We start from the raw sequence: 16,525 nt of genomic DNA, 5'->3' as shown, positions 1-16,525 counted from the left end.
TTTTCCAGGCAAGAGTACTGGAGTGGGGTGCCATTGCCTTCTCCGAAAAAGGCAGCAAGAGGTTTCATAAGAAAGTGGATATAATGTCTGGAAATTCTCACCTACTTCTTTCTTCCCAGGTTTTCCTCCCAGATGCCTTAGGCTACCACCCTCAGAACACAGACCAATATTCCCCGACTCTGTTTCATGCATTATGCCTTTTAAACTACAACCACGAATGCGCACTCCTCCAAATTCTTTCCTCCAGAACAGCAAAACTCAGATGGTTGCCCTCACTTGGGGTCAGAGTTTTAAACATCTTCAGTTTACAATGAAGGACGAAGAAGTTGAGAGAAAGTAAGCAATTTTCCCAAGTTACCTCAAGTCACAAAACTGGTCAATGCCAAAGCAGGTCTTAACTCTAGGCCTATAGGAGGGTGCTGGACCCTATTTGCTGTTCATTAAATGAATGATAGGTAACTGCATGAATTAGATCTTCAGAAAGGTAGTAAATTGCATTACTGAGGACCTCACTAGCTGCTGCAATAAACCAACCACTAAATTTCCATTGGCTTAGCAGTGAGATAGAACTTCACTTCTCCTTTATGTCAAGTGCAGTGTGGTGGTCCCAGGTTCCTCCCAGGTCCCTTAGGGTTCTTAGGTGTTGTAATTCCACCATTCCCAGAGGGCCTGCGACTCCTCTGCCTCCAGGCATCCGAAGGAGAGAGAGGTTGTGGAAGAAGCCCAGGTGCTTCTAAAAAATGTGGCCTGGAAGGGACCCCAGTTCCATTCATATTTCCTTGACGTAAACCACTCGGATGGTCATGCCTGAAGCAAGGCGGCTGAGAAATGCTGTCTCCAACCGGGCTGATGTTCCCAGCAACCTCTCTGCCTTCTGAAAGCAGTGGAGGGCAGTGAGGGTGGAGATGAATTTTTTGTTGTTGGGTCACATGAATCTGTCGCACCAAATGCTGTAAGATTCGAGTGGGTAATGCGTAAGAAGTGTGAAAAACACTCGTGTGTTCAAAAGTTAAGGCATGGGGGCGGGGAGCAGACGTGTAATTGGGATGCTGCTCCCTCTCTGATGGTTCATCTCACTTTCCAGCTCCTCCAATGTCATGGGTTATCTGGAAGGTTATTTCACGTACCCGCCTTGTGGAAGCACATTTCCATAGACAGCAGATAAAGATCTCTTAACCTTGTATTTTCCCTCGTATCGTCATAAATAGTTTCTGCAATGCCATTTCAGTGAGCCTGACAGTTTCTACAATGAGATCTGGGTGCAGCAGCATATCTTCTTGTTATATATAAGAAAGAGTGACAGCATTCATCGTTTACGGTGACATCAATGAAGTCTGCTCGCAGAGGTTCCCCATCCATCCATTCATAATACCTTTTATGACTTTAGGCTTTTAAGCACGGCACTCTGGTCTATTTTTCAAATGCACTCCCATTATCAGCTCAGGGAGCCATTCTTCAACATTTCATTTTCCTAAGAATATCTAGAATATCTTAATTTTTATGAGGCTTCTCCATGGGGTAAGCTGTCAGGTATGACTTTATTGTGAAAAAGGGATCAGGGGCCTGCTACCGGATCACCCCTCCTCTGTGATGCCTGAAGACCTGTTTCCCCTTTTTTTTTTCCCTTCCTGGAATACTCCCCAAATAAAGGCCCCATAAAGAGATGTGGTTCCTGAGCACAGCTGTCCACTCTGAAAGGGGAATCTGGAAAGGTCAGAAAGAGGGCAATTAGGACATAGATTGGGGGACTTCTCTGGTTGTCTACTGGTTAGGACTCTGTGCCTCCACTGCAAGGGGATGGATTTGATCCCTGGTTGGGAAACTAAAAGAAAAAAGAAGGAACTCAGATTGGGTCTCATCGTGGGCCAGCCCCAACCTTGAGATGTAGTAGCTCTTCAAAGCCCATGAGTTTGACACCAGAAGAACAGGGCCATCCAAGGCGAAGCAGAGTTCCTGTGCCAACAAGCGTTTGAGGCAATGACACTCCTCTTTGCTCCCCAAGAGACCCAGCTATGAAGAGAAGAGCCCTCTGGGCTCCCGAGGAAGGGACCCATGGACACATCTGGGCTTGCTTTCCCACATTGCTTGCCACCACGTCGCCCTTGGCCACAGGGTCCTGGCTTCTTTCTTGCAGGTGAATCTTCTACTCGGGTTGGCAAGATCCGTTTTAGACATTATTCTAGTGAGCTGGGAACAATGGCCTCTCCATCTGTGGATCCCTCAGACTGGCTGGGGGCAGTGGAGACTCTTCCTAAGTGACACAGATAGGGAAAATAATGTTGGATATTGATTTATGGAAGGAAGGAGATGAACAGCCTGAGACCGCCCACAGCCAGCGATCCGGGGCATGTTACAAACATGCCAGACAGTCCAAGGATGAGAACGTTTGACCTAATTTAGCAACAACAAATCCGCTCCTGCACACGCACTTCTCTAATTACAAATGAGATCCTGGTAGGCTCAGCAAGGGTAAATAAAATTGATTCTCTCCACATAGATTTGGAGATGATAAATGTGTTCAAGAAAGGGCTTCAAAAGCCTGCTTGCTGATTAGGAAAGGCAACATAATTGTGAGAGAGTGGCTAATAGATGGAAGGCATCGCGGCAGAATCAGGCTCCTTGCAGAAATGTCACAGGTCTGATCTTTTTGAGATAATTACCATCAGATGTCTGTGTGTTTCATGTCTGCCCTTCCGTTGGTGGGAGCACGGCAAGGATCCCCGAATCGACTCTGCTCTGGGCCATTCTAGCTTGAAGCCTGTTTGAAGCCTGTTGTGGAGCTCCTTGGGTTTCTTAGGAGCAATGACTCTACCCCCATTCATTTGTTCCCTGGTGCCCAGCACTATTCTTGGCACAGAGGAGGCATGCTGTGTGGGATATTATATGTAACAAACAGGGTAAAGTGTTCAGTTTGACCCACAGGAAGTTGCTGATATTTAGCTATTTTAAAAATTTGATAAATAGCAATTTCAAACGTTTCTACTCACTGTGTATTCATGATTTATTATTGTATAATAAACTGCCCCCATATTTAGCAACTGAGAACAACAACCATTCATTATCTCATAATTTCCATGAGTCAGGGATCCAGGTGCCTCTGCCTCAAGGTCTCCAACAAGATGTCAGTTAAACAGTTGCCAAGGGCTGCGGTTTCATCTGAAGGCTTGACTGAGGGTGGGTGGGGATCCAAGGCTCAACTTTGGCATCAGCTACTCATGTAGCTCTCGGTAGGAGCTGAGGGAGTGAGGTCCCAGGTTCTTGCTGGCCAGAACCTGGGGGTCCCAGGCCCCCTCCAGTTCCCCACTGTGTCAACCTCTCTGTGGGGCTGCCTTGTAACATGGGACTTGGCTTCCCTCAGAGTGAGCAGTGGGAGACAGAGAGCCCAAAGCAGGAGCCACAGTCGCTTTATAACCTAATCTTGGAAGTGACATTTCATCATCCCTGCCACGTTCTATTTTTTAGAAGCAAACTTTTCAGACTAGCCCACATGCAGAGGGAGGGTATGATAAAAGGGTGTGAAAACCAGTGGTGGGAGCACTGGGGGCCATCTAAGGAGCTTCCTATAACATGTGACACCCCATATAGAGTCTGGCACACAGATCTCAAGAAACGGTAATTAAAGACGATTTAAAGGGAAAGACGAATAGCACAAAAATTGTTTCCATCTGCATCTTTTATTTTTAAGCAATTTTATTTATTTTCTTTTGGCTGTGCTGCGTCTCTGTTGCTCCACGGGCTTCTCTCTGCCGTGGTGACCAGGGGCTACTCTGTGGGTGTGTGGGCTTCTCATCGCCATAGATTCTCTTATTGAGGAGCGTAGGCTCTGGGTGCTCGGGGCCAAGCAGTTTGGGCACATGGGCTCAGAAGTTGCGGCTTCCAGGCTCCGGAGCACAGGCTCAGTAGCTATGGTGCACAGTGTAAGCTGCTCCGTGGCATGTGGGATCTTCCCGGATCCAGGATTGAACCTGTGTCTCCTGCATGGGCAGGCGGATTCTTTACCACTGAGCCAGGGAAGCCCCAATCTGCATCTTAATTCAGTTGGTATAAAACTCTTTTCTCTTGAGGAATCATGTGGGTAGAATAATCTAGAATAAATGTCCAGCACCAACAGTCCCAGAGAATTCCTTTCCTACGGAATGCCTTTGGCCTGTTCTACCTTATAACCCTGGAATCTCGCTGTGGTCATCAAATTCTGAGCCTCTGGCTTCTGGGATGCTTGAGGAGCCTTGAATTTGGCTGCTTGAGGAGCCTTTCAAAGCCTGGAGGCCAAAGCTTGAATTCTGCAGGCTTCAAAGTGCAAATGAGGACAAGGATGGGGACTTCTAAAGAGATAAACAAGGGCTGATCTTAGAACTAGGGAGGGTGGGTGGGCAGTGCTATCCCTACTCAGAAGTTGCAGCTCAGGGACAGCCACCCTGCCCCCTGCCCCCCAGCCACCCCCGCCCATCCCTGGGAGATGCTGGAGGATGGGGGGAAGAAAGAGAAGCAGAGTTATCACCTCTGAGAACACCTGCTTTGAGTCTAGTTTATATCAAGGAGAAGCATCTGGGATGGAGCTGGTTGGAGTAAATGAGTTAGAAAAACTACTATGGTTGATGGGTTGGCACTTTTTAAAGCCACTATTTATTGAACACTTACTGTGTGGCAGGCTCTGTGCCGAGTTCTTTAGAGCAAGCTCTCTTTTATGTTCTCCGCAGTGATAGGAAGTGAGAGTTGTTGTTTCCCCTTTGCAGGTAAGGCTCAGAGTAATGAAGTCAACAGCCCAAGGTCACTCACAGGCCACAAAGCCAGATTCATCTGAGAAGTTCCTGGGCAGGGGGCGGGGCAGACCTTCCCAGGATTTCAGCAGCGGTGTCCATGAGGAAATCACTGGTGTGTCCTGTGGGTGCCTGGACTGTCCTCCTGGAGGCATTATCTTCTCTGCCCACTTAAATTTGAGTTGTCTTGTTGCTGATACCTTCATTTACAACTGATGGCATTCCTACCCAAGTGCACATGCCAGGTGGAGCCAGGTAAAGTGTGGGGGGGTGTGAGGAGACATGGGAAGTCACAGAAGATCAGGGAAGGAGAGCCAGGCTGGTAACTGGAGGATCCAGGCTTGAAACTTGACTTCTTCTCCTGCCAACCGGGTGACCTGGGTAGGCTCCTAGCCTTTCTGAGATAGTATTTTCTCATTTTTTCTGATGGCTACGATCATACCCATCCTAAAAGCTGATACCAATGGGTTTCATTGCCTGTGTAGACCCCTGTGGATGGAGGCAGCCTCCCAGAGTCTTGGGTTGGAAAGGACTTTGGATTACAGACTCTGCTGGAAGGAGTTCTGACACTGAGCAGTCGTGTCTGCCACAGGGGAGGGGAGGGCGTGAGGGTGTGTACACTGGGCTTCTGTCAGCATCGTTCGAGGACTTCCGGTGAGGTTTAAATGTGATGATGCGTGTGAAAGTTCCTCATACCTGGCTGGTACTCAATACTCCTCTAATATGTTTCCATCGGTTCACTCAGGCACAATTGATGCTCAAGCTGGCATCTCAGTTGGAAAGTGCTGACTGGCTCATAGTAGATGCTCAGTAAGTATGCCCAGAGTGTTGACAGGATCAGAGGCCCATCCAGCTCTTCCTGAGCCCACACTGACCCCCATCGCGGCTTCCCAGACCCACAGAGCTGGTAGAGGTAACCAACCCAGGACTCCAGGGCTGCCCGAGCAAAGAGACGGAAAAGGCATCAAAACAGCAAAGGTATTAACTCAGTGTATTTACACCCCCAAGTGCTTCGCTGTCATCAGGAGCGGCCCCTTCATGAGATATAAGTAATTTGTGCAGGCTGATCCTGGTTTTCTCATTAATATGCAAATGAGGCATGCCAGTTGTTAGGTTAGAAGAAAGCTGTCATGTTTATTGTGACAGATTTAATGGATGTGTTTGGATTGTGCATTCAATGTGTTTTCAAGAGCATGTCTTATCTTTGTTTAGGCAGTAAATCAAAAATGTAAACAACAATTCATTAGCATCTGTCAGAAGCTCAAAGCCACATTGTTTCGTTTGACAATCTTCCCAGAGGTGGAGGGACAAAAATCCTATATCTGACTTATTCGAGATTCATCAGGAATTGCTCTGGCTTTTCCCCTTTTTGCTCAGCAATGTCGAAGCAGTAACTGAAGAATGTTGGCTTAGCTTGTTGGAGAGCTTTGGGGGTCAAGGGGATGCAAGCAGGGACAGACAGCTCCATCCTGACACCTTGGCACCTTGCAGCGACCTGGGAAAACTCAGGGCCTCGGGGCACTGTGAGACCAGGGCGCTGCTGGAAACCAGCTCACCTAGAGGCACGTTGCCTCATTCCGCAGGACCTCTGCTAGAAGACAATGGAACATTAGGCAGAGATTTAAAGATTAAAAAATAGAATTCCGAGATCAGAGACAACGCAGGCAGAGGAGTGGAAAAAGGGTCAGGGGAGAAAATCATTCCAATTTTGCATGTAGTTTTAAAATTTGGCCTGAAGATTTAGCTCTGAGCTTCCTGGGGGCCAAAGCAAAAAGAAGGACATTTTGAATTTTAAAATTTACTCTGTCTCAGGGAAGAAAAAAAATAAAGGGAGGGCATATTATTTAGGAGAAGCACACCTTTTCATGAGACTTGTCTCTCTGGCTTCACGGCAGCTCTGCTGAGCTGAGTAGGCCAGGACCGAGCAGAGGTGCGTTGCTTAAACACCCTCTGGTCTAAGATGAAGCTCCATCACATCCAGGTACGCAACTCACCCTTCACCTGTTCTCTTCTTTCTCTCCTGGCTTTTCACCAGCCTTTGTACCTGACCTTCAACTTTCTTTTGTTTCACAAGCAAGCTTCTGGAAGGAGCTGTTTGTCCAGCGTATCCTGAATCCGTCCCTCACTTCCTGCTGAAGACCTCTCTGACACGGTCCAGCCCCCCAGCCTTCTCGGTGTTGGCACAGGGGACGCCTCGTCTGAGTTTGTGGGGCCTGAGCCCCCCTGCTCCTTCCTTTGATGAAGGGCCCCTTCCCTGACATCACTTTGCTGGCTTTCATCCATTGTCCGAGGGCTGCTCTGGGTCACAGCCCCGCTTCCCCAGCCCTCTTTCCCTGCCTGCACCTTGGCTGGGTCTTTCTCACCTGTTTTTCCTTCTGAGTTTTGACTCTGCCTGCCCATGAGGTCTTAGCACTTGAGCTGGAGCCTGGAGGCATCTGGTCTCCTTGCTCCTGGAGGTGCCCTCACCTGGCTCCTGCGCACCTTCTCTGTGGCCCCTCAGACCCTGCTCACCTGGATGGGGGCACAGCCTCTCCTGCCCCCTCCATTTCTACTCTGCTCTTTCCAAGATGCCCCTCTGAGCAGCCCCGTTATAACAAGGGGGTGGTCCCTTTGGCCCTCAGGAGGCCCTGGGTCCCCGTACTGCTCCACAGCTCTGCAGAGCCAGTCATGAGCCCCCAGCACTCCAGCTGCGACCCCCAGTTTACTCTGCACCTGGATGCAAACTGTCCTTCTCCTGGTCCTCATTGACCTTAAACTTCTGTCTGAGTCTCACCTCCTTCGAGAAGCCTTCCTGGATACCTCCTTGGGGTTGACTTCATCTGTTCCAGGTTCGCAACTTCACTGCTTCTTCTTCCCCAGAAGGGCCAGGACTTCCCCACATCTTTAACTGCCCATGCTCTAAACCAGGGCCCCACTGCGAGCAGAGAAGGGTTTTTACACATGAACATTTGCAATCAATACAATGATAGGGAACAACTTTGATCCTCAATTAAGCCAAAAGCTATCCTCCCAAAAAAGAATTCCTTTCTTTCAGCAGCAGACCTGCACTACAGAAACTCATCAATAACAAATGTAGATGTTTGTTCTTCCTCTTGTTATATTTGTCCCCGCATAATATTCTCGACTTCGTCTCTTGGCCCATAAAGCCTAAATACTGACTAACTGGTCCTTCACAGAAAAAGTGTGCTGCCTCCTGGTCTAACAGACACGGATGGTGTCACTTTGCATCTTAAAACCCTCAGCTGGTTCTGGTTCATGTCCATTGAGTTGGTGATGCTATCTAACCATCTCATCTTCTGACGCCTTCTTCTCCTTTTGCCTTCAATCTTTCCCAGCATCAGGGTCTTTTTCAGAGTCAGCTCTCTCTCTCTTTTTAAAAATATTTATTTATTTATTTGGCTGCATCAGGTCTTAGTTGATTGTGGCATGTGGGATCTTTCATTGTGGAGGACAGATTCTCTGTGGCATGCCAGCTCAGTAGTTGTTGCACACAGGCTTAGTTGTTCCATGGCATGTGGGATCTTAGCTCCCTGACTAGGGATCAAACCTTCGTCCCCTGCATTGCAAGGCAGATTCTTAGCCACTGAACCACCAGGGAAGTCCAGTGAGTTAGCTCTCTTTATAGTCCTGTTTACCCGACTTTCATCCCCACCGGCACCCACTGTGGGTTCTGTGCAGGCAGCAACTGCGTCATTCCCCACCTGTTGCCCTCATGTAGATGAATATGACCAAAGATCTGAGTGAATGAATGAATGAAGGCAAAGTTCTGAGGCTGAGGATGGCTCAGGCCAGCCAGAGGATTGGAGATGCAGCCCATCTTTCAGGCAAACTGTAGGTCAAGTTGCCTGAGCTTCACCGGTAACCAGGCAGTTCAAGGGTCAGTTCTCCAGTAATGGTCCCAGGTTGACCACCCTTGGAAACGGACAGCTTGAGTTATTTCTGGACTTGAAGTACCACCAGCACCTAAAGGGAGAGGACCCAAATTCCAGCAGAAGCCCTTTCCCCTTCTGCAATTTGCTCAGGACATCACTATCCATCAGGACACTTCATTCTTGTCACGTCTCTCAGGGTGGACATGTGAAGCCCAGCTTGCAGAAGAGGAAGCTGAGGCTGGGAGGGTTGCAGCAGCCTAGCTGGGTGGGGGGAAACCCACTTATTATAAGTGGTGCTAGAGCCCTGCTCCCCTTGCACCCTCCTCCCCTGCTAAATGCTGCTGGAGAAAAAAAAATCTTCCCACAGTCACTAGATCAGAAATGACACTCAAGGTGGTTTCTGGCTCATCCGGTTTACGTTCCTCCTCTGTTTCGGGCTTTCCCAAATGGCTCACATGGCTTCCCTGACACTGCAACAGAGGCCTCGCCACCCACTTCATAGTGGAAGTGAGGTCTGCAGGTAGGGACCCCTTTCATACTCAGCCACCTTTCTCTCTGTTGCCTTAAATGATCCTTGAAGAGCATTTTCCAAAACTGTCATCTACGGAACACTAGTCTCCAGCAACACATTACCAAGTAAAAAGCAGCCTTAGTTCAACCAGTCTGGAAGCTGCTGCATACCCCCCAGCCTCTCCTAGACATAGACATGAGCTTTGGCCTGATACAGGGATCCATCTCAGTGGGACTGCCTGCAAACCGATGTCCTCGCCCCAGCTTCTCCCTGCCACCGTCTGAGGAAGAGTCCATTGATCTAACCCCCTGCTCTGCTGTCAAATCATGATGGGGTGAGAAAGGGAAAGAGCCAGAAAAAAGCTGGATGAGTAAGGTTAGGAGGGGCTCAAAGACTCATGAAGAAGAGAGCAGAGAGCCCGCTGGGATGGAACATGGGGGAGTGAATGTAGGGTGATAGAGGGGAGAGAGAGGAAAAGAGGCTTCTGAGTGGGAGAGGACAAGAGGCTCTTTAGAGCTTTGGCCACAAATGCATCTTCAAGACTTTCTAGAGAGTTATAGTCCTCCCTCCCCCCTCCCCTCTTGTTTCCCTCTATCCATCCATCCAACCATTACCCACCTCCCTCACCCCTCCCTCTCCCTCCCTCCCTCCCCTCCTTCCCTGCTTCCATCCATCCATCCATCCTTTCACCTATCCATCCATGTCCATCCATCTGTTCATCCATCCATCCATGTCCATTCACCCATCCATCCATGTCCATCCATCTGTTCATCCATCCATCCATGTCCATTCACCCATCCATCCATGTCCATCCATCCATCCATCCATTCACCCATCCATCCATGTCCATCCATCCATCCATCCATCCATCCATCCATCCATCCATTCACCTATCCATCCATGTTGATCCATCCATCCATCCATCCATCCACTCACCCATCCATCCATGTCCATCCATCCATCCATCCATCCATTCATCCATCCATCCATCCATGTCCATCCATCCATCCATGTCTATCCATCCATCCATCCATCCACTCACCCATCCATCCATGTCCATCCATCCATCCACTCACCCATCCATCCATGTCCATCCATCCATCCATCCATCCATTCATCCATCCATCCATCCATGTCCATCCATCCATCCATGTCTATCCATCCATCCATACATCCATCCACTCACCCATCCATCCATGTCCATCCATCCATCCATCCATCCATGTCCATCCATCCATCCATGTCTATCCATCCATCCATCCATCCATTCACCCATTCATCCATGTCCATCCATCCATCCATCCATCCATTTATCCATCCATTCATCCATTTATCCATCCATCCATTTATCCATCCATTTATCTATCCACTCACCCATCCATCCATGTCCATTCATCCATCCATCCATCCATCCATCCATTTATCCATCTGTTCATCAATCCACCCATCCATTTATCCACCCACCCATCCACCCACCCATCCACCCATCCATCTATTCATCCATCAATCCATCCCTCTCCGTTTATCCATCCTCCCATCAATCCACCCATCCTCCCATCCATCCACCCATCCACCCATCCATCCATCCACCCACCCATCCACCCATCCATCCATCCATTCATCCATCCATCCATCCATCCATCCATTCATCTCCCTTCATCCATCCATCTATCCATCCATCCACCCATCCATTCATCCATCCATCTATCCATCCATTATTCACCTCCCTCCCTCCCTTTTTCCCTCTCTCCCTCCCTTCCTTCCTTCAGCCTTCTCCCTGACTGTCCCTGAGTCAAGTCCTGCCCTCCCTGAGGGATTAGGTAGCCACGCAGGCTTGGACCCTGGGCCCAGTGATGGGCTAAAGGAGAGGAAGGTTAAGAACCACCACCTCCTACCCTCGTCAAGATTTAAACCGAAGCTAAAAGCATGCATTAACCTTCCAGCACCACTCGAAATCCGGCTTCACATTTAGTGGGAATTAAAGTAATTGATGAACTTGTACTTGAGATATAGGTTCCCATAAATAAAAAGCTACGAGCTCGAGGAATAACTTTTTTTTTTAATAAGGTAAAGATCAACATGCAACACACCCCAGGAGGCTCCACGTCAAGCAATTAGGAAGCTGGAGAGGATGGATAAATGAAAATGTTTATTCAAAAATCAATATATTTACCCTAAAAGGAGTCAGAGAACCACATGACTAAAATCTGGTCCCACTGCCGCCCCCAGGGTCACTCTGGGGTAAGGTACCTTCCAGGCAATAAAGGGTTAAGATATGGATTTTGATTTTTTTTTTTTTTTTACATCGAAGCTGAAGGAAGACCCCTGGGTAAGTTTTTCATTGTGTCGACTAAAAATGTTTTTAAAATCAATAAAACAGTGTATAAAAGGATCTTCTAAAGATCAAGTTAGTTCTATCCACAGCCGAGTGGGTTGCGGTGAGTGGCAGAAAAGACGGATGTATAAGCCTCCCTGGCTTGCTGCTAATGAGGCAGGAGTTCTTAGGTGATGCTTGACGCAAGTGGAAAAGCTGTTTCTAAAGAGTTCTAATTGCTTCTGCAAGAACAGATAGTAAAGACCCAGACTATCCCATCAGCTGAGACAGTAACTGTACACTTTCCCTGACCCCAAACAGTCCATCTTGCAAATTCTTGCAGTAATATAGTAAGTGAGATAACAAAGACTCATTCAACAAATGCGTGTTGGGATCATGATGTGAATCAAGGGCTAGGCTCCTCGCCACAAGGAGGCATATGAAGCTCACCTGGCATGATGGGGGTGCCCTCAGGGAGCTCTTTGTTGACACAGTGGCTTTCAAACTTTTTAACTGTGACGCATCAGAAGAGTACATATTACATTGTGATCATTCATGTGCACATTCATGTACTGTCTGGAAAAATAAATTCTTGAAACAGTGTTCATTTTTGCTTTGCATGATGCATTTCCTATTCTAGCTTATCTTACTGAAACAGAAAATGAGTTAGCTGCAACCCTCAAAACTGATCTCATGACACTGCTAACAGACAGTGACCGGAAGTTTGGAAATTTTGATCCACTAGAAGAGGTGAAAAGTGATTCGAGAGAAAGAGCCATCTGTGGCAGTAGAGATGAGAGCAGACCCGGCTGGGATTCAGGCAGGGCCTCATGGAGGAGGTGACATTTGAGCTGGGCTCTGAATGATGGAGCAAAGCCTGCGATTTAGACAGGCTGAGTTGGGAAGAGTAATTATATTTGTAATAGTGTCTGCATTATTATATTATTGCTATTAATGTAATATAGTGTCTTTCTTTCCTATCCATGGCTTTATTGGATCGTCCCAGCAAACTCATGACCAAGTTAGAGGAGGTATTAGCTGCATTTTATCCATGGGGAAACTGAGGGTCAGAGAGGCAGAGGACTTTGCCCAAGGACACGCAGCTCCTAGACTTCGGCAGAGCCAAGTATGCCCTTGGGTCCGGCTAGCAGCAGCCCCCGTGGAGCTCCCACAGCAGGAAGGCACCAGGCTGAGCTCTGCCTCGCTTCTGGTGATGGGAGGCTGGAGGTCACGTTTGAGAGTTATCACTGGGCACCGACCCACACAGCTCTTCTCCTTAGCTCCTCTCTCAGTGGCTCTCCCTTCCCTTCCCCAGTGCTCCTGCTGGTGCCTTTCTAGCTGATGACCCGGGTACCTCGGTGGGCAGGAGGGGGCTGTGCCCCCTCCAAGAGACTGGGTTGGCTCTCCTGAGTCACAACCAGATGGTCCCTCTTCCGGGAGTCTCAGCTGGGGGAAATGAACTTGGTGACTTCAAGCACCCCACCCAGACTCATGGTTAACTGCCCCAACCTCTCTCCTCCTAGCCCCTGACCTGAAGCATCCATGGCTCTCTGTGAATCTAACCTCCAGTCAAGAGGCTGGGGCTAAAGCCCCATCTTTCTGGTCTCCCAAGTACGGGGTCTGCTCTCTCCCAGTCAGCAGGCTGCATCCCCAGCTTCATCTATTTGACTTCCTTTCTCTCAAGGAACTTACAATTTAATCAGGAGTCCCTAATAGTACACGCATTCTAAATTGCAATCATTTATTGCATCTAGCCTGGGGCTTTTCTGTCTGTTAGAAATATCAGGGTTATTTCCTTCTTTTAAGAGTTTACGTTAAAAAAAAACTTTACAAATAATGTTTGCTGTTTAATGTTCTCCCCTGAAATATCAATCTGCAAAAATAGAAATCCTTTTTTACAATTCATCTTAAGGATAGAGTTCCAGTTTCTTATAATGTAATGAATGTACTGCAGATAATGGTCCAATAGTGCAAATGAAAGGCGCATATAATCAAAATGATAATGGAGCGTATTGTACTGCTTGTATAATAAAATCCATACCAATATGGAAATCATATCTCAAGGCAACATTCCTCTCTTTGATTTTTGTAATAATTGTACATGTAAGAGCAGGGCAGCGAGAAGTGGGGAGAACAAAGGCCTTTATTGCTTCATTAGGCAGCTGGCGTTCTGATGGTCCGGCCTGTCAACAGCCGTCCCTTAATTTCCAAGGGAAGCTTCTCCCCTGCCCGCAGAAATGATTTACCGTTCACATCAGCTCCCTCCTCAGCCCTTTCTCTGTGAAGATTCACAATTAGACTAAGTGAGCTGTGATGGCCATTTTGATCGGCACCTTCTGCTTCCTGGGCCTCCGGGGCTTGAGGTGTGGGTTAGATGGGAGCCAGGCCCCCAGAGGCTTTGGCTAGAAGAGGGGAGGAGGCCATAGTGGGGCCTTATAGAGCCTCAGAGTTGGGTACCTTTCTGCCCCACTCCCAAATTCTTGCAGAAGTCACCCTGCCTTGGTTTACCAAGCCTTTGGTAAGATGTTCCATGTGAAAGGCCAAGTGTGAAGAAGTCTACAGGAAGGGACAGAGGTCCTGGCCATATGGCCTCAGAGTGTAGATGATAAGTTCGTGCAGGCCAGTGAACTTGGTGGGAAAACCATCCGGGAGTCAGCCAAGGTGGGTCTTAGTTTATGCAATAACTTGAGTATGACTTTGGCCTTGGCCTTGATGCCTCCCAGGTCCTCCGTGGCCATGTCCACTGATCTTTCTGCTATACTCAGGGCTTTCTCTGTGCATGCGCAGTCTGGGAGGGGAGAGGTGGAGAGGAGGATCTGATGGAAGGCCTGAATGGCAGCCTTCAGAGGCTATGCTCTGGCAGGGTCTCAGTGACCGGTGGGCCCACCTCAGTGTCTGTCCTGGTACAACCTAGCCCCAGGCTCTCCTTACTAACCCTTCTTCTTTGGCTTCTGACCTCAGCCTGCCCTGGTCTGACCATCCAGGCTTTTACGTGACCTGTTGTTCACGTCTACACCCCCTCCAGACTTGGAACATAAATGACATGGTAACCCTGTCCTACAGGGCCTATATGGGTTGGTTAACATCTGCTTCCTCCTGGGCCAGCATGGGGTGAAGTTAATAGCAGTCACTGCCAATTGTGGGGCATGATTTGGCATCATCCTGCTGGATTCTTCAACAGCCATTTCAGCAGGGTGCTTTGTTATCCCTGTTTTACGAATGAAGCTGCCATAGACATCATGTGCAGGCTTTTGTGTGGACATCAACCCCTTTATGTAAATATAAAAGAGCTTGATTGCTGGATCATGTGATAAGAAAATGTTAAGTTTCGTAAGAAACTGTGAAACTGTCTGCCACTGTGGCTGTGTCATTTTGCGTTCCCACCAGCCATCAGAGTTCTCACTACTCCATATGCTCGTCAGCATTCGATGTTGTCAAGATTCCAGATTGGCCATTCTAATAGGTGTGTGGTGGTCCTCACTGCTGTTTTAATTTGCATTCCCTGATGATACGTGATGTGGAGCAACTCTTCACAAGCTTATTTGTCATCCGTGTATCTTCTTTGGTGAGGTGTCTGTTAAGACTTTTGGCCTGCTTTTAAATTAGGTTGGTTGTTTTCTTATTGTTTAGTTTTAAGAACTCTTCGCATATTTTGGATAAATATCCTTTATCACATGTGTTTTTTGCAAAAATTTTCTCCCAGTTCTGTGGCTTATCTTTTTATTCTCTTGACAGTGTCTTTCACAGAGAAGAATTTTAAAATTTTGATGATGCTTCTCTTATCAATTTTTTCTTTCATAGACTGAGCCTTTGGTCTCATGTCTAAAAAGTCATTGCCAAACCTAAGGTTATCTAGATTTTCTCCTATATTGATTGACTATATGTGGTTCTATTTCTCTCTCTATTCTATTCTATCTATTCTATTCTATTCTATCTATTCAGAAATTGACAGTGAAGAATTGATGCTTTTGAACTGTGGTGCTGGAGAAGACTCTTGCAAGTCCCTTGGACTGCAAGGAGATCCAACCAGCCCATCCTAAAGGAGACCAGTCCCGGGTGTTCATTGGAAGGAGTGATGCTGAGGCTGAAACTCCAATACTTTGGCTACCTCATGCAAAGAGTTGACTCATTGGAAAAGACCCTGATTCTGGGAGGGATGGGGGCAGGAGGAGAAGGGGACGACAGAGGATGAGATGGCTAGATGGCATCACTGACTCGATGCACATGAGTTTGGGTGAACTCTGGGAGTTGGTGATGGACAGGGAGGACTGGCGTGCTGCGATTCATGGGGTCGCAAAGAGTCGGACACGACTGAGCGACTGAACTGAACTGACACTGTCTTGATTACCGCAGCTTTATTTAATTGGCTGCACCAGGTCTTAGCAATGGCATACAAGATCTTCAGCTGTGGCATGCAAACTCTTAGTGGAGGCATGTGGGACCTAGTTCCTTGATCAGGGATCGAACCTGGGTCCTCTGCCTGGGGAGCATAGAGTCTTAGCCACTGGACCACCAGGGAAGTTCCCTATAGTAAGTCTTGAAGTCAATAGTGTCAGTCCTCCGACTTTTTAAAAAAAGTTTTATTTATTTTTAATTGGAGGATAATTGCTTTATAATATTGTGTTGGATCTGACTTCAACACTATATTAGTTATTCCGGGTATTATGCTTCTCTATACAAACTTTAGAATCAGTTTGTCAAGACCCACAAAATAACTTGCTGGGATTTTGACTGAGATTGCACTGAAATTTCTAGATGAAGTTGGGGAGAACTGATATCTTGACAATATTGGGTCTTCTTATCCATGAGTATGGAATATCTCTCCATTTATTTAGTTCTTTGATTTTGTTCATTAGAGCTTTATAATTTTCCTCATATAAAAATTACACATATTTTGTTAAATGTAAAACTAAGTGTTTCATTTTGGGGGAGCTAATATAAATAGTATTGTGCTTTTAATTCCAAAGTCCAGCTGTTCACTGCTGTTAAAAAGGAAAGCAATAGATTTCTGTGTGTTGACCTTGTATCTGCAGACTAGCTACAATTGCTTATTAGTTTCAGAAGATTTTGT

Source organism: Capra hircus, chromosome 26 (assembly GCF_001704415.2).
Source record: "Capra hircus breed San Clemente chromosome 26, ASM170441v1, whole genome shotgun sequence".
NCBI lineage: Eukaryota > Metazoa > Chordata > Mammalia > Artiodactyla > Bovidae > Capra > Capra hircus.
Note: the sequence above shows the minus strand (reverse complement) of the source record.